Raw genomic sequence first — 19257 nt, forward strand, 5'->3', positions numbered from 1 at the left:
ATCCCCTGGAAGATCTAGATCTCCCTGTGACAAGAGCAACATATACTACCATGTCAAAGGTCCCTGAGTGTGCAACCAAGTATTTCCTAATTTATTCACAGATCTTCTCTCTCACCCCCGTCACTTACATGTCACAGAACACAGATGGACAAATACGGCTCCAAATGAAAACAGTGAAAATGCAGTAAACGTGTAAAGTGGAACACCTTCGTGATAAAAGTGACGCCCCAAAACCCCACAAAAGCAAATGAAGCTTCACAATATCAAGCTGATTGTATGACATGCCTCACCAGAAGAATGCCCCAGCTCACCTACAGACATCAAAAAACAACCCGTACGCGGCAAAGTCACCGACACACAGAACATTTACAAAGTACCACTGAAGGGAAGACTGGGCAAATTGCTCAACAGGCTGAGTATCTACCGCATCACTAAGCCTCCCCCCGACCCCGCCTTTGTGTCTTTTGAGGCCCCTGTTGGTGCTCTTTCTTCACTGTGTCAAATAGGAGACGCTGACCAGGGAAGTCTCTGAACACGGGTAAAATGTCCCGGCACTGCGTCCAAGTTCACCATCAACCAGGAAGGTGGAGGACAGGCTTCCGTCCCAAGTGAGGCATTTCCAAGGAGCAGAAAGCCAAGGGAGAGCACCTCCAAAGTCACCAACGAGGGTCCAGCCTGGTCTCTGGCGCTGAGTAAATGCTGAGTAAAAAGTGGTGTTACTACACCTAAGATGAACCCACAAGGAAACCTCCTGGATTCTGAATGTTTCACATGGTGGAAGTCAGAAAACACCACTCTGGGACTTCCTCTTCTCCACCCTCCCGCAGGTGGTGAAGCACTCGACTTCTCTCCGGTCCGGCACAACTGGACTCTGGGCCGGAAGGAAGGCAGGCCTCCTTCCATCCAGCAGGGAGGGAGGTTTGGGCTCCGGCCTTTCCCCCATGTCCTGACTTCCGGCTGGTTCTCGGGCACACTTAACTACTTCAGTCACAACACGGTTAACTAACGCCTACATAGTAAAGGCATTTGAGTGCTGGCATTTGGTGCCATGTTTCTTCTATGTACCTCTTTTCTCCTAAGTCCAACTGCATTCCTCATTTGTGTCATTTAGAATACACACTCAATTTAAAACTGCACCCATTACTAGGAGTTATGAAGTCAGCAAAAAAGGATAGGAAGCTCACAGCATCACCAAGAAAAGGAAGCTTCCACACCGAAGACAACCGGTCAGTAACGAATCCAGTGTGAGAATTTACTAAAATCTCAAAATTATGAGTTTCACGAGATTAAGGTGGTTTCAGGGAGAGCATGAACCGTGAGGGGACCTGAAGTAGCTGAAGGATGAAGGTGTGGGGGAAAGAACGGGAAATCGGGCAGCCCTCCCCGCACACACTGAACCGTCAGTGACAGCACGCCGGCGCGCAAAGCCAACACCAAGGCCATTTCCACGCAAAACCAAGCAGAACCGCCTCGCTCCAAGGAGACCCACCAGCTCCACTGTTCTTTCTGTGGTCGTTTTTACAAATCAATCCACTGTATTATACATACACGTGCACTGTAGAAAACGGGAGGAAAAAATGAAAACCAGAAAAACTAAACTAAAAATAGCCCATAAATCCACTGCTCAGAGATCACCACTATGACTTTTTGGTTTGTCATCTTTTTATTTAAGGTATGTACTCACATACCACAACCCTAAAATTTTAGACATTACAAATGGTTTTTTTTTTTAATTTTTTTTTTTTTAACGTTTACTTATTTTTGAGACAGAGAGAGACAGAGCATGAACGGGGGAGGGTCAGAGAGAGAGGGAGACACAGAATCCAAAACAGGCTCCAGGCTCTGAGCTGTCAGCACAGAGCCCGACGCGGGGCTCAAACTCCCGGACCGCGAGATCATGACCTGGGCCAAAGTCGGATGCTTAACCGACTGAGCCACTCAGGCGCTCCTACAAATGGTTTTATAGCATGTTTCTGTCACTTGATGCTCAGGGAATAATCATTAATACAGAATTACAGAAATGCAAAGTTATCTAAAAATGATGAAATAATTGTCCTTAACAGCAAAACACTGACAACAAACGCTCAAATGAGGGTGTTAAATAAGTGTCCTCATGAGAGCATCAATCTATTCATCATTTCCGCTCTTAAATTTTAGAGTGAGTGATTTCAAAGGGCACACATAGTTTGTAAGCTTGTGTCAACAGATTTCTCTCGGAAAAGTCATACTAAATTACTCTTTCTAGTAACGCACGAGTGGGCTCGTTTCTCCATATCCTCACCTGAAGCGGTTTATGTTTTCTTCTATGCCAAAATTTTTAAGAACAAGATCTCCCTGATTGGCATTTCTAGGAGTTCTGCTGGTGGAGCTGAAACTTCCGTGTTTCCTGCCCCTTCTTTTAGAAAGTACTAGTTTGCACGGTTTTTTTTTTTCCCCATGGCAGAGGAAGGTGCCTTCTATATCCTATTGGTTTACAAGTCCTCTTTCTGTAAGGAAAGTTAAATTGCTTGTAAGTTTATAACATCTCTCTGTTTGCCATTTGTCCTTCTGTTTCTGGCATTTTAACATCCAGAAACTTAATTATTCTGATTTTTTCCTTTACAGGAATCGTTTTCCCTTACAGTTCCTACTTTCGGTAGTGTGCTGGGAGAGGCTTTCGCCATCTTAAGATCATTTGGTTTCTTAAAAAATTTTTCTATCTATTGTTTCTTAAAACGTTTTTTGGGAAGACATTAAAAAGCACACGAGTTCACCACCCTAGAATTACAACCAGTTTGCACTACTTTAAATATTTTCACCAGTGCCTACACACTTCATGCACACAAGATTTTAAATGGCTGCACACATTCATTCTAGGTCTTCCAAAATACTTTCTGACACAGGCCTTTTTAAAAATCACAACTTGTTAGATCTGAACAGTCTTCAAATGGTTTTATACGTTTTTGCAAGGCCAATGAATCACATCCAATTTATCAGTCCTGAAGTTCCAGAACTGTTCATTTCTTTCTTTTTATTTTTTTGAGAGACGGTGTGCAAAAGGGGAAGGGGCAGAGGGAGGGAGATCGAGGATCTGAAGCAGGCTCTGTGCTGATAGCAGAGAGCCCGATGTAGGACTTGAACTTGGCATGAGTTCATGACCTGACCAAAGTCAGACGCTTGACCAACTGGGCAACCCAGGTGCCCCCTGAACTGTTCACTTCTATCCCATTAGTGCCTAATGACTCTCCTTCTGTGCCCACCAGTTGCTGAAAGACCAAGAAGAATAAGCATTCTTGGCAGTCAAGTGGAGTTCTGCACAATGAATTCAGTTGTCGTGATGGGTTATCAATCTTTAAAGCACTTCCATTCTGATCTCTTCTCCTCTTTCATAGAAAACACTCAGGAAGCAGCTGTCTGCAGTCCTGAGCTCCGGAGTCTTCTCTGCCTCGTCCTAGGCTGATTCACCACCTACTAGGTCTGACCTTCCGTACTCAGAGCCTCAGTTTCTTTAGCTCTATGCTGTAAAGTAGATTAGGCAGCGGTACCCACACTTTATGAAGTCTGGTAAAAATTCCAGGCGGGAGTCTGTTCTTAAACACAGTAGGAGTTAAATGAATGTAGACACAGGCAGGGTGCTAGGTGCAGGGGACAGATGGATGGCATACGTTCCCAGCCCTGACGGAGGTCCATCTAGGGGGAGAAACCACCCAGTCCAATCAGAGGGTAAATTGCTGGGACAGGGACCCAGGCCAGGCCTCATGGGATGGCGAAAGGTGGGGGGGGGGGGGGGGGGGGGGGGAGGAGTGCGGGGGGACTCCTGCCCTGGATGGGATGGAACAAGAGGTCAGGGCCTAAGTGGAACCATTTTGAAGGAGCAGGAGTCCGTCAGGTGGCAGAGGGGAAGCTCGAGCAAAAGCAGGGGACAAAAGCCCAGCACGGGGAAACGGCCATAGTGTTGCTGGAGTAGGGAGTGGAAGCCAGTGAGGGGACTCTGCTTACTTGATCCAAGTTGCCCAAAGGAAAAAATTTAAATGACTATCAAACTGAGGTTTCACAAGTCTGTTTTTCACACATGAGTAAGATTATGCTTTAGAGGACAGTTTTTCAAATGCTGTTAAAAGCTGTGACATTCCCATGGCATCCACACACTTTGAAGGCCTAAAGAAGTCTTAAAATAGTATCAATTAAAAACCATCTTATTTTACAAATAAGGAAATACAGGCCCAGCAAAGTTAAGCTGGAATCAGACCCCAGGTCTTCTCTACCAAGCAAAATGTTCTATGCAAAACGTCCTCGGCAAAAATAAGTGAATAAATAACATACATATGGTGGGAAAATATCTGTGTGAATAAAAAACCTTAACATCATTAGGCATCATAATTCTGTTTAAAGCATGATTGAACATACGTGTTATAAACAGGGAGCTGAAAGTCCTTATTAATAAACATAAGGGCCTTCCTTCCAAATTTCATTTACTCTTCATTTAATGTTTGCCCCTCAGTTTTGAAAAACAAATGACCACTTTACTGACAAAGTACCAGGTATCAGTAAAAAGAGCAAGGTGAACCCAGAATTGGCCCTTAAAAATGGGACACTCTTTTCTCTAGGTACATCTCAATGAGAAGTTCGAAATAAGCCAATGCTCCCCTGAAGACCTCATATTCCAGATTGACTCTACTGCTGAAGATAGAAGGCCGGGGGCTTTGGGAACTATGTGGGGCTGAAACAGCAAAGAAGAAAAACACAGATACATTCCTAAGTTTCTGGGGGCCCTGATTTTTAACTTGAAGAATGGCAAGTAACAGCCCCTCAATTTAAAGTACCTTCATTTTGGGGCACCTGGGTGGCTCAGTCGATTGAGCATCTGACTTCGGCTTAGGTCATGATCTTGTGGTTTGTGAGGTCGGGGGGGGGGGGGGGGGGGGGGGGCGCTTCGGATTCTGTGTCTCCCTCTCTCTGCCCCTCCCTTCCTCACCCTCTGTCTCAGTCTCTCAAAAATGAATATAAAAAAATTTCAAGTACCTTCATTTTAATTTTCGATGCTGAAAGAAAGGCCCCCTGTGCCTCCTGGGGATACTAGGAGGGAGTTTCTTAAAACAGAAACAAAAACCAAAAAAACAAACAAAAAAGGGCCTCAAGGAAAGAATAGCCTTTCGGAGAGGTGAGGTCACATCAGACTCCAGTACCTCCGCTGGGCGCACCTCAGCTCTTCAACAGGGAAGGGCCTCAGCTCCCAAGGGATTTCATTTCAAAGGCAAGGCTGCAAATACTTAACCTGGCGGAAAATACTTCAATCTTGTTGCAATCGATCAATTGATAAATAAATAAGAAGTTTTTTTAAAAACTGTAAAGCTGCACCTTAAAACTAGTTCTGAAGGGGAGAAAAATGCTAATTAAAGTTTTGCCACTTGTTTTCTTAACACTTTCCTGGATTTCCACAAAGAAAACCCGGGCATTCTTCCTTTGGGGCACTGTATTCGATCCTGGGGCTAACAGCAATTGTAATGAAATTTGCATTCCTACCAGCACAAGCGCAGTGCTTTCTGCAGCCCCCATCAGAAGTGGCCACAGCCCGGGGATCAGAACTGTTTTGGATTTATTGATTCAAAAAACAACCGAGGTATCCACGGCCGAGGTCTATCCTATTGTGGGGGTGCACAAATAAGGCATATCCCTTGCCTTCAAGGACTTCATAGTCTGAAAAGTGTGAAGGCTGTAATGACAATCAACACTAAGTTACTTACCTCGTGGATACTCAGCAAGACGCAAAGGAGTCTTAGGGGCTGTAAGGTGGAAGGAAACTGCAGAATCAGCTGAGGCATTCGTGTGTCCCTTCGGCCTCCTGATGTGGTCTCCCAGACATTAGGACTGGGAGACACTGCTGCAAAGAGCTGAGCATGGCTCGGAGGGGAGGCATGAGAAATTGAAATACTAGGCTAACTACCGTGTTTTTCTTTTCTGGCAAAATTGTTTTTAAAAGATGGCGCCAACCACGGAAAAAAAAAGCTTAATATTTTCAGAGAGTAATTCAGCCACCCGTCTCAAACTTAATGAGCACTCTCCAGAAACCCCCCGAAATGGGCACCCTAGGGTTAAAGTTTGTGTGCTTTGGAATTGGAAATGCGATTCCTCTTACCAGGGAAAGCAACAAACAGCATTGCCAAGTAAAAAAAAAAAAACAAAAAACCAAAAAATTCTAATATCCAAGAACCTTTTTAAACAAAGAAAATCTCCTATCCGACCCCCAAATTCCCTGACAAAACTGATTTTGCTTTTCAAACATTTCCTAGTTTGCTACACAAGCCATAATAAATTCTCCAGGATCTCAGAAAATCAGGTAGGCAAGGTGGCCACAAAACGAGGTTTTAAACTTAAAACTGCACACAGTTTAGGTCCTAAAAACTCAGGGCTTAAAGTTAAAAAAGTGAATTTAGTTCCCCTTCTGCCACTCGGAATAAGTGCATTTCAAAAACAGCGTGACCATTTTACTCCACTCCTAACTTTGACTGTTTTAATGCCACTTCGGGGAAGGGCAACTACACACAGCACATAAATAACTTGAGTTAAGTTAACTGCAATTCCGTATTTGCACACTTACCACTAACGCCAGCTACGAACTAAAAGCAACAACAGCGATCCAATCGGAAAAGAGAATCCCGGTTTTGGCAAAGAGCTCGCTAAAGAGAGAAAACCCTTAACTTTGGGGATCGGTCTCAAGGAATGTTCCTAAAGCAACTCCCTCTGTCTCAGCCGTTCCGTCCAGGGACCCCAACGCGGCACAGGTGGCGGAACCAGGCGGCCGGCGACCCCGCCCCACGCCGGCGCCCCGGGTTACCTGCGGGGTCAGCGCGCGCTCCCGCCGGGCGCAGGGCCGGGGGCGCGCCGAGGCCCGGCCCGACTCGCGGGCACCGGGGCGGAGGGGGGGGGGGCGGGCCTCCTTCCCGTTCGGCCGCCGCACTCGCATCCCTGCGCCCCTCCCCGGTCCGCTCCCCCGAGAGAACGGGGCAAAGGGGCGACTGTGACCCAATAATAGCGTCCTGCACAGTCGCAACAATGCAGGCGGGGACCCCGAGAGCCTGCGGGCGGGGAACCGGAAAGCACAGCCCGGCTCCACGGCTCCTCCTGCGCGCGAGCCCAGTACTTTCCTGAGAGCACGAGTCGGGGGGAAAAGCGCCGCACGGGGGACTAGCGGTCCCGAGGGGGGGGGGGGGAGGAGGGGCACCAGCCCGGGCGCCCCGCGGGGTCGCCGTACGAAAGGGGCCGAGGGGGGGGCGAGGCGCGCACGCCCGGGCTGCCCCGAGCCGTTCGCTCGCCCGCCCAGCCCCGCAGCCCAAGGCCGGTCGCGGCCAGGAGAGAGGCCGGCGCTACCAGGCCGCCGCCTCGGGCGCGATGAATCGGGCTTTTTTTTTTTTTTTTCCTTCCCCCCCCACCCCCTCCAGTGCGTAGTCCAGGCCTGGTCGCTCGGAGTCCGCGTCCGGGGCCGCGGCCCGGCCAGGCCCGAGCCGGCCGGGGTGACTCAGGACCGGGCCCCGCTCGCTTCCCCTCCCGCCCCAGCGCCCTCCGCCCACGAGTCCCCGGCCCCGGCCGCCATTCCGCCCCGCTGCGGCGCGGCTCGGCGGTTCAGGCCTCGCCGGGCGCCTGGGCTCGGCCGCCGCGGCCCCAGTCACTGCGACACCGCGGCTCCGGCCCGGGCCTGCGCCGCCGCCGCCGCCTCCCCTCGGCCCCGGCGCCGCCGCCACTCACCCTCATTTCCCTTGGTGCCTAAATGGCTCGGGCGACGTCTCCACCTGGTCGCTGAGCCCGGGCCCCGGTTAAATCCCCGTCCCGCCAAGGTCTGGCTGCGTCCCTCAGCCGCCGGGGCTGCCCCGCCTGGAGCTGCGTGCGACACGGCTCCCGCCTCCTCCTCCTCCTCCTCCTCCCCTGCCCGCCCGCCGGCCCTCCTCCCGCCGCCGCCGCCGCCTGCACCACGCAACCTCCGCCCTCTCGCCTTTCGTCCTCGGCTCCCCGCCCTCCCGGCCTCACCGGCTCCGGCTACCGTGGGGGAGAAGCTGGTGGGGGAGGGCCGGAACGCACCGCCATCGGCGTCCGGGGTGGGGGAGCCGGGAAACCGTCGCCGCCATCTCCCCACAAGCCCGAGGCGCGGGAGGGGCCCGGAAACCTCCCGCCCGGCGCGGCCACTGCCCCGGGGTCGCCCCCCGCGCCGGCCGGGGCCCCGCGAGCGGGAGCGTGTTTCTACCTGAAAGCCCGCGGCCCCTTCCCCTGGGCGCCCGCACCCTCCCCGGCCCCTGCGCACCGGCTCCTCCTCCGGGTTTTAGAGCCTCCCTCGCCCTCGGGAGCCTCTGAGGACCCGGCTTCCCGCCACTTCGGACCTCGCGAGGAGGGGGTCACCTTTTTTAGGTTGGGGGCACCGGAGCAACCGCCCCAGAACACCCTAGAAGAGAGGGTCTTGCACCTCCGCCCGCCCCTCCGCTGTGCGCGCACACACCACACAACGCCCCGAACCAGCATGGAAACACCACCGCCACGACACCCGGTTAAGAAGACGCCCCCCCCCCCACCCCCGCAACATCCCCGACGGGCCGTCGAGCAAGTCCGGGCTGGGCAAGAGGCCCCGAAAACCGGGCACAGGCTTCAGAGAAACGTGTCGTGGGTTCTCCAGCCCCTCTGCCCCCTCAGGCCGTGGCCCGCAGCGCCTGAAAGCCTGCGCTTCTCTGTGTGTGCGTCTCTCTTTAAAATCGTTTCTAAAGGAAAAGCTAGCGAGGCTCCCCTAGGTCAACTCTTTGACCAAGTCTCTTTTGGCAAACGACCGAGAATCACCTTATCATTAATCTGGGTGGGGGGCCAGTCAAGAACAGAATAAGGATTGACAGGTGGGGATGGGGTGAGGCGACTAAAAAAATACTGTTTTCAGGTGTAACCCGGAGTCGTTAATGGCATTCAGTCGGGATTAACTGTCACTTGGGTACTTGAAACACGCTAAACGCTAATTTTTGGAGCACCAAGAGCCCCTGGGCTTCCTCTGCTGAGAGAGGGTGGAGAAAGCATGGACTTGGGCTCAGTGAGGGGCTCCTGCTTCAATATCACGGTTCCCAACATACCAGAGAGCTGGCTGATTCCATGACCAAGAAAGGATTTCCAATGATCCCAGCTGGGTGAAAGATGCGGGCTCATGTCACTTCCCGTTTTGCTTCAAACCAAAACAGGACGGAGATTCTAGGACCCCCTTGGGGTCGAAATCCTAGGCCCCGAGCAAAAGCTGCCCCTCAGAGTCCACAGTTTGTCCTGAGTAACATGGGTTTTTCTTAGAAGTATCCCACTGGTAACGCGTGGCTCCCTCTATTCAAAATGTGGTCTTTTGTCAACATCTAAGTACCTTCAGAAGTACCGCATCTGTAGGGGCGCCTGGGTGGCTCAGTTGGTTAAGTGTGCCACTTCCGTTCAGGTCATGATCTCCCGGTTTGTGGGTTCAAGCCCCGCATTGGGCTCTGCTCTCTCAGGGCAGCACCAACTTGGGATTCACCATCTCCCTCTCTCTGCCCCTGCCCCCACTTGCACTCTCTCTCTCTCTCTCTCAAAATAAATAAGCATTAAAAAATAATAAAATAAATAGATTACCCCGTCAAAAGAACACTTCGATGTATTTAACAACTTTTTGTGGGCCTGCCGTAAGATGGACGCTAAAACTGGGAGGCTTGATCCTGCAGAGGATGGTTTCCACTATACCTATATGGCTTCTTTGATATCATTTCTTCCCCTTACTGGAGCCTGTGCTTTCCTCCGACAACGGTCTATCTCATTTCCATCTTCCTAACCTGTGTTCTTCAATGTTAGCATTCAGCATGTTCTCCTTGTCTTTGACCTCCCACCGCTAATATACCGGCCAACTCTCCGTTTACTGTTCGTTTTTCCCATTTTCTACTTTTCTTTGGTGGAAGTATTTCATCCACCTACACCACCCTCTCTACTTCTCCCTGCCTCGGTGCCTCGTGGTTAACTGGCTTGTATCGTTTACTTGCCACCCACCTGCGCTATCATTCTCAGCCGGTTAAACTATTCCATTGGCTTTTATAGCCACTTTACGACCAGGCTGCGTCTACACATCTACTTGAGGCGGGTAACCTTGACTTATACCTAATAGATCAAGGGCGTCTACTCTCTTTCCACTCCAAAAAATCCTTCCTCCATCTTTCTCCCCCATCTCAGCAAAATCGATGGCCGCCTTTCAGATGACACGAAGTTTGGAGGGATGATTACCTGGCTAGATGTCAGAATCAAACCTCAAAATAGTCTCGGACTAGAACATTAGGTATAAACCAGTGAAGTAAAATAGAACTTTACAAATCTAAAGCCATATGATGAAGTTCAAAAAGCCCAAGTTTTCGATTCAGGCAGACCCTGATTTATACCCAAACGACTCTCTTTTCCTCTAGTTAAGCCAACTGTTAAATGGGGATAAAAATACTTACCTCCTAAGGTTGTTGTGAAGGGTAATGCGTTTATAATTCCTGCATAATTCTTGAAACACCAAGTATTGGTTCCCTTTCTTTCCTTGTCTTCCATAAAATGTCTTCCATTTTCTAAGTCACAGGGACCTGAAAACTCAAAATTCTGATCTGTCACCATCCCGGGCACCATCCTAGAGAAATCTTTTGTCTATTTTCGCTCAGTCTGTGAGAGCAGGAATTATCATAATCATACCCATCTTCCAGCGAAGAAACCCAGGACTTAGAAAGTAGGCAATTTGCTCCAAATCACTCAGCTTGGTCAATGGCATAACCCGATCCAGTGACTCCCCGGTCCATGTGTATCCACTCTTTAAGATATTTTCCCATGCTAGAATGTTCCTTCAACATCGTTTTCCTGGCTCTGATCTCTTCTCTCTCCTTCCAGCCTGCGCAGTGACTGGCTACAGATTGTTCTTTCCTGGCTGATAGCTTTGCCCTCGTATTTTGTCCTTTCAAACTTTTTAATACACACCCTTGCCGCCCTCCGTTGTTCACAGGGTTGCTCTGACCTGGCACTTAAGGTTCACCAGAATCTTGTCCTAACTTACTTTTCCAAATGTATTTCCAGCCACCTCCCAAAAGGAAGTCCTAACTTCATCCAGTCTTGTTGGGCCTATTTGTTGGCCCATAAATACCAGCCTTAAAGCACTACTTCTGAGGGCTTGCTTCCTCCTTGAACAGAAAAATTTCCCTCTTCCTTTCATACGTTTGCAAACCCTGCTCCCATTTTGAGCTCACATCCCCTTCTAGGAACCTTAGTTTGCACCTTCTACCCAGGCTTTTGTGATCTCTTCCTAATGGCCAACTTCTCACAAGTGCCTTTAAACTAGATGGTCTGTGCCTTGGGTCATGCAGTATTTCTTAAAGTTCACCAGGCCCCTCAGCATTGTCCCTAAAGAACACTGAAGAATATTCAAACATATATGTTTACTGATCCAATGAAAGGGTACCGCGCCACTGGACTAGCCATATGAGCTATTATTTCTAAGACATGCGTAAGGAATTAGCCATCCAGTGCAAAGTAAGTTCACTTAATGGGATGGTTCCCCAAACTGCCTTTGCTTCAGAATCACCTGGGGACTTGAATACTGATTTTAGGGCTCCTTCCAGATCGACTGAGTCCAAATTGGGTGGGCAGGGGCAGGGAGGGAATTTGAAACTGCCAGAGTTTGTTTACATCCTGGCTTTACTTATGATGTGGGTGACTTTGAGCAGGTTACTTAATCTCTCTGTGCCTCAGTGTCTTCATCTATGAAAAGGTGGTGATAAATGTTCTCATAGGAGGTTGTTGTAAATTACATACTTAATAAACATAACCGATGATGCTGATGATGACGACAAAGAGAAAAAAGAAAGAATTGCCCAGAGCTAATCTGGTGACTTGAGTTTGGGAACCACTGATCTAACATTAACGTGTCAAATTGTATGACCTTAAAACTTCTGGTATTAGCATTAGGACATATTACAATAAGTCTTATTTTTTTTTTAATTTTTTTTTCAACGTTTTTTATTTATTTTTGGGACAGAGAGAGACAGAGCATGAACGGGGGAGGGGCAGAGAGAGAGGGAGACACAGAATCGGAAACAGGCTCCAGGCTCCGAGCCATCAGCCCAGAGCCCGACGCGGGGCTCGAACTCACGGACCGCGAGATCGTGACCTGGCTGAAGTCGGACGCTTAACCGACTGCGCCACCCAGGCGCCCCAATAAGTCTTATTTCGAAAGAGCGTATTTTAAGGCAGAGGAGCCAAGTAAACACTTTTCAATGAAATTCGTTTACTTAATCCAAATCATGAGATGTATATGATGTGTGATTTTTTTTTTTTTTTTTTTTGGAAATACCGGTTCCTCTTAGAAAAATAACTACACACGTGCTGTAACTACTATACAGCTTCAACCAGCTCAGTTTTCAAAGGAAGCAGGAAAGAGATGGAATGATATCAACATTTCTTCCACTGAGGACAAGTCATACATCCTTGAAGAAGCAGATTTTTAAATCCTCTACTACTGTAATTCATGAGAAAAGATGCTAAATGTAAGTGTATATAAGTCGAGAAGCAGAAATTTACTGACCCAAGTGGCAAACTAAATAAGTCTGAATGGGAAACATCGGAGAGGTAGCCCCACCTTCTCAACTCCTGACTTATAAATGACCTATATAAACAAATACACAAAGGCCTTGTTTTTTTATTACCTGAAAGTCCACCAGAGATTTGTGGGATCCGGCTCTTAAAGACTTAAATAGCTCTAAGAGTCATTCGCACGTAAGGATTAACTACTTCAATCAGGTTGGTTTTTTTTTTTTTTTTTTTTTTTTCTAACACGGATCAGTCAGTAGCACCTCAAGAAGGGAAAGCTTTGGGCAAATCAGGATTCAAGAAACAATGAGCACCTTGCAGCAGGGCCGAAGGCCTTGAGGCCAGAGGTTTTGGGGAGAGGAGATTAAGCAAAAGCACAGAAAGGGAAAACAAGATGGAAGTATTTAAAAACCGTCCAGCTTCAGATTTTGCATATTGAGAAGTCCTAGGCTGCTTACTTTGGGGACCCATAAGCCTGAAAATACCGTGGTAAGGTAGTCATGAGGTATGAAGGTCTTCGAGGTCTGACCTGGGAGACCTGCCCCCCATTGTAACATTCTGTGAGGTTGGATCGCATTAAATTACAACTCATGTTCAGGTGATCCGACCTAACCTCTATGAGACAATCATTTGGAGTTCCAAAAAAATGTCCTGAATCACCTCTCCCAGGAAGCCTTCTGTGACAACCCAGGGCATTAGGTGCCTCTCTTGGGTGATTTTTTTTTTTTTTTTTTTATGTTTAAAAAACATTTGAGAGAAAGAGCATGCGCGAGCAGGGGAGGGGCAGGGGGAGAGGGAGACACAGAATCCAAAGCAGGCTCCAGGCTCTGAGCTGTCAGCACAGAGCCTGACGCAGGGCTTGAACTCACAAAACTGCAAGATCATGACCTGAGCCAAAGTCAGACACTTAACCGACTGAGCCCCCCAGGCGCCCCTTGTGAGATTCTTTTCCACCATACACTTAACTGTTATTAAATAATTCATCAATATTGCATTATAATTCTCTCCTTCTCTATCTCCAGCTCCCTCCCAGGCTGTGAGCTCCTTGAATTCAGAGACTGTGTGTTTTTATTACCACATCTACAATACTTAGCCTAGTGCCTGGCACATGGTATACAGAAAGAATGATAGGAGCCTAACTCATGGATTAGTTAGGATAGTTTGTACTCTGAAACCCAATCATGCCCCTTTCCTGCTCAAAGAAATAATTCTCTGTTTCCTGCTAAAAGAATGACACGCACCTCATTCCTAACCTTAAAACACCCTCTACGCTTTGGCTTCCATGGATCTATCCGTACCTGTCCTTTCCGTTTTCTTAGGCATACTGGGCTGAATCCAGCCTGGGCTCCTGCAAATGTCCAAATAGGCTCCGGGCGTTTCTTCATGCAACTACGCTTTCCCTTTTGATTGCTTTTCCCTGGTCACTGCTTACCCAAATACCTTACCCACTGCTAACCCTCCAGCCTTACCTTGAGCACAGCCCACCCACACTGCTAAGGGCAACCTTCTTTACTCAAAGTCCATTGATTTAAGTGTTCATTGCATCCAAAAAATATTCTCACAGAAATATCCCGAATAACGTTTGCCTAAATATCAGGGTGCTATGGCCCAGCCAAGTTGACACGTGAAAGTAACGTTTGTAAGCACTGAGCAGGGTGTCCTGCACAGAGCAAATAGCCATTTTTATATCTTTAGAAAATAGCTTAGACTCATCGCCTCTAGTTGCTTACTTCTAGGCACTCCTCAAGGCGACTTTTACCCACCGATTTATTCTACCCACCTAGTTAGTTCAACAGTTTCTCTTCTGCATTTGTTCCTTGAATTGCCTGCCCTCCCCTCTTGAAACTAGTCATTCTTTGGCTCCCAAGCCCCTATAGTCTCATGGTAACTTTCTTCATCCGGCTCCTTCCACTCGCCCCTTGACCGTGAGTTCCCGAAGGTTTTATTCCTTGTGGTCTTTTCTTGCTACCTGCTCTCTTTGTGCAGTCTTGTCATTCCCAGGGCGTCAGTGGTCAACTGTATCAAATTATCACCTCCAACTCAATCCAGGGATACACCGAGGTTTATGAGACTTGATGTTTATGCAATTTGGTGGGGGGGGGGAGGGTGTTCTTTTACAAAATTTCTGTACTAAGATGGCTAGCAGTAACTTAACTAGACACTGAAGCCGTCCAGATGTAGCCCATTAATCCCCAACTACGGGTGTTCTTAACTCGGCATCCTCCTAAACAGGTTCACCCCATGCCTGGGGCACTCTGGTGCCCTTGGATCTGAGGGGAATGTCAGTGGGAAGGAGGAGGGGTGGAAGAAGGTAACAGTCACGGTTTGGATCAATGTCAGCTCCAACCACCTACCTCTGAAAGGCTCCCAAACACACCTGACCCCACGAATAATAAAGAGGCGGGGTCTTTATAAAGAGGCCAGGGGCCTGAAGGGTTCACGTATGGGAGAAGCCCCGAAGCTAAAACTTCACGACCTTCAGGAACGTCCACCTCCGCCTCTGTGTTCAGCCTCGACGTCCCCCGCGATCCAAGTCGGTTATTTCACCTGTGAGCAGACGCCTCTACTCGAATGTCCCTCCTGTGTGAAATCATTTGGCCTCGGACAAAGCCACCCTTTCTTCTTTCTTCTCCCCCTGACCCATCCTGTATCTTCCGTGTTTCTCATCTCTGGAACTGAAAGCGCCACTCACCCAGTCATTCAAGGGAGATGAGTCAGTAGTTTTTCCTTCTGCCCCCTTGTTTTCACCCCTATATCCACTTGTTTATTAAATCCTATCAACCTGAGGCCTGTGTGAGCTTTCATTGGGACCACTGTGGTGGCCTCCGTGCGGGCCTCCCTGCCTCCTGTCTCTCTCCTCATTCATCCCCCACGGGGCCACGGGATTATCTTTCTAAAATAGGTAATGACTTCCTCGGGAAGCAAAACAGCACGGGCTCTGGAGCTGGACGCCCTGGGTTTAAATCTTGACCCCACTGCTTCGCGGCCGTTTGGCTTTGCAAACGTTATGTCATCGGCTGACGTCTCCGTTTCTTTGCCTGTAAAATGGGAAGAGCACACACTTCCCAGGATGGTTTTAAGAAATAAGTTACAGTGTGCCAGAGTGGGGGATATCGGGCCCAGAGCAAGCATCTGCTATGAAGTCGCCGCTGTGTGGCTCTCCTGTGACACACGTCCGATGATCTCATGTTCCGTAAGAAGAGCTTCGGCAATCATCTTCACGACGTGCCCTCTGTCTCCCTTCCCGGCTTCCACCCCAGCCCCAGCCACATCTCCCCGACCCTGGGCTACAGCCACACTCCCCAAGCAGGCAGATCTCCCTGGGAAGTTTAGGGACTGCTGTTAGGGTTCTTTGGTGCGAGTGTCCTCCTTCCTTCCTCTTTCCTGAAGAAAGCTGAATCACTCCCCAGGTCCCTGATTTCATGCCATCTTCCCTATGAGGCCCCCTCAGCCTCTTCTCTACCCTCTCTGTGTCCTGATGTTTTTTGCGTGAACGTTGGCCACAAGTCCTCTGAGAAATCTCCTCTCCCCCCGAACTTTCTTTTTTGATTGCCAGCAGTGGGGTTTCAGTGCTGAGCCACTATTCCTGTATTTTCGTATGTAATGGATGTTGTACAAAGCGTATCTTGGAGTATTCCAAGTTTTTCTTGGCCTACATCGGAGAGGACATTCTAGTCGTGAATGATGGAGTGTGTTTTCCAGGTCATACGATGTCTGCGCCAGGAAAAACTTGAGAGCCCATCGGCACCATTTGTTTATATGATATATTTTAAAGAACAGCTGTTGTAGTTAGATAACATGTACAGAGAATTTAGGAAATTCCAATGACTTTAGAGCCTGGTTTTCTGGGTCTGGGAGGCCAGTTGCTTTGACTCCATATTCGCTTTGGGGAGGAAAAAATCAGGGCTAAATGGACGCTAAAGAGCTAAAGGAGGCTGCAGCCTGGAGTCCTCGAAGGACAGAGAATACCCAACAAAGACATTAGACTGCCATTTTATGAGGGAAATAATCCCCTGCCCATGAATGGTCTCTGGGGAACGGCAAGTGAAGAGACCTTTTTTGGAATTTGCATGATCCCTCTGACCATTTTTTAAGAACGTGTGTTTAATTTAGACTTGGAATCTGGATGAGGAGTTCCTGGCTGGGGCAGTCGTGCTGGCAGATCAAGTTCAGAAACCAAACTCTTGTTGAGTGAAGGGCTACAGTTCAGTTTTGCTGATAATGTCGCAGAGACTTGGGGCAAGTGTGGCTCTGTGAGCTTAAGGGGTTAATCAAGGGAAATTCTGGGATGGAACAGGAATTACAGACACCCCCCGCCCCCCAGAATAACTTGCTTGGGGAGCAACAGCTAAATACCCAAAATAGACACTCAGATTTTCCTCCCATTCAGGAAGCCCATCCATCTCTCCATTCTTTTTTGGGGGTGGGGGGAGGGGGCAGAGAGACAGAGGGAGAAAGAAAGGGGGTTGGGGGTGGGAATCTCCAGCAGGCTCCACGCCCAGCCCAGGGCTCCATCCCAGATCCCCCGAACCTGGGATTATGACCTGAGCTGAAATCAAATGTCAACTGACTGTCAGCCGACTGAGCCAACCAGGCGCCCCTTCTCTCTCCCGTTCTTTCTTTCGTCAATGATACTTTCTTTCATTTCTCCCTCTAACCGTTCTCACCTTTTACCAGAAGATTAGAACTCGGTAAATGTCCAGCAATGTGCTCCCCTAGTTGTTAAAAGACTGCTGACTTGTGTGCCTTTAAATTAGCAAATGCTACTTGGACGGAGCAGAAGGATTGCCACCTCCCAGCTACCAGCAAGACCGCCTGAAAGAAACTGGCAATGGGATGAAATATACTTGGAACCACAGACCCTTCAGTTTTCCTGATAGAATTAGGTCAGTAGATGTAAAGAGTGGATGTAAAACTCTAATGGTCAAAATAAACTGAGCTTTTTTTAAATCCCAGGGTATCCACGGTTTTGAAAAGCAGAGTAAAGCATTTATGGTGATGTGTTTCTTGAGGAAGCACTTCACAAACCACTTGCTAACTGACCTACTTTCTCCCCCTGCGGCTAAAATACTACCCCGTAGCTCAGACCTGGGAAGCAGGGGTGGCTCTTCCCTTGCACAAAGCGGGGATCCGCGGCGGATCAATCCCCCTGAAACACTACAGCAGGTGAGTTTTTGCAGCCCCGCCCTCAGTCTGAGAAAGGTCTTGGGAAGACGCAAGGAAGAGACGCCCGTGGGAAAGAGACAGACTCAGGTGTCCCAGCCTGGGCCTAAGATGGGGGCACAGAAGCAGGAAAGCTTCCAGAAGGGGCCCTGTAGCTCCTCCCTCCTGCTCCCCTTCGGGCAATGCTCCCCAGAACAGATGGACATCTTGCATCATGGCCCCTGGCCAAATAATCTTCTTCTTACCTAGGTCCAGAGCTCCCCCCACCCCCTGACCCCGCACCCCGCCAGGGTTCTCTGCACCTCTTACTGTACTTAACATTTTCTCTGGCCTCGCGGGCTTTGGGCACAGGGGCTATATGCGCAGGGCACTCGGTTGCACTATTTGTCCCACCTTCCCAGGCTCACTTCCCACTTGGCTCCTCCCACGCACCGGGCTACGAACCGGGTAAACATTCTTGCACTTTTTTTCCCTTCTGGCCTTTGCTCATTCTGCCTGGGATGCTCTTCATACTTCTGGGTCCATCTGTTGCAATCCTGCTTGCCTTTCAAATCCCGGTTTACTTATCACCTCTTCTGACTCCTCAGATCCCCTTGGCTGAAATTAATCTCCTTCTCCTTTGTGTTCTAAGCACGTTGCCTGCGCCTCTGGGATAGACGTGGATTCTTGGAGTCTGTGTTTCTGCCGCACTAGCCTCCAGGCTTCCCCATCTTTCATCCTCTTAACCTGGTCATCCAAGTTTTTAATTTTGATGATGTGCAGTGCATTAGACTGTCCTCTTTTTTTTTAATTTTTTTTTTTAACGTTTATTTATTTTTGAGACAGAGAGAGACAGAGCATGAACGGGGGAGGGTCAGAGAGAGAGAGGGAGACACAGAATCGGAAACAGGCTCCAGGCTCTGAGCGGTCAGCACAGAGCCCGACGTGGGGCTCGAACTCATGGACTGTGAGATCGTGACCTGAGCCGAAGTCGCCGCTCAACCGACTGAGCCACCCAGGCGCCCCTAGACTGTCCTCTTATGCATCATGCTTAGGGTGGGCCGAACCACACCTTCTCCAACAAGATCCGAACGCCTTCCAAGCTTGCCCTTCCTTGGGTCCTCTCCCTTCCGCCGAGGCACCACAAAGAGCTTCCTTCTATCTTACAGCCTCCCTTTCATCACAATTAATAATTCTTTATATTCAGCTTCCCTGTTTAACCTACCCTGTGGCTTCTATCTCCTGAGCAGACCCAGACTGCACACTCGGTCAGCCACGACTGACATCTGTCGGGGTCCCTTCTCCATTTATGCCACAATGCTCCTAGTCATAGCTCTGAGAGCTGTAACTTACGCATCGGTGTGAGTGAAGTCAGCCTGTTATGGTGGAAAGCTCCAGGACCTTGAAATAAAAAGCCCAGAGTTTCAGTATGGCCCCTACCATTTACTCGTTGAGCAATATTCAACAGGACACGGGCCATCTTGGTCAAGTCACTTTATCCATTGCACCTTAGCAGGAGACACACTCTGATGATCGTGCTTCACGGCTTTGATG

At 49.0% G+C, this 19257-nt stretch overlaps 1 protein-coding gene across 3 annotated transcripts in view; it reads right to left on the bottom strand.

Moving 5' to 3' along the window:
* CUL1 (cullin 1) overlaps positions 1–8114 on the bottom strand; it is a 114416-nt gene extending 106302 nt beyond the window's left edge. Inside the window, exon 1 of one of the 3 annotated variants that reach the window (XM_058723939.1) lies at positions 8002–8114. The gene's annotated coding sequence lies outside the window, so the exon portion shown is untranslated. Of the gene's footprint in view, positions 1–5723; positions 5748–7722; positions 7862–8001 lie in introns of those variants that run through there. The other 2 variants (XM_058723938.1, XM_058723940.1) reach the window with 2 other exon arrangements.
* Between the last annotated feature and the right edge of the window lie 11143 nt (positions 8115–19257).

The sequence above is a fragment of the Neofelis nebulosa genome, chromosome 4, assembly GCF_028018385.1.
Source record: "Neofelis nebulosa isolate mNeoNeb1 chromosome 4, mNeoNeb1.pri, whole genome shotgun sequence".
Taxonomy (NCBI): domain Eukaryota; kingdom Metazoa; phylum Chordata; class Mammalia; order Carnivora; family Felidae; genus Neofelis; species Neofelis nebulosa.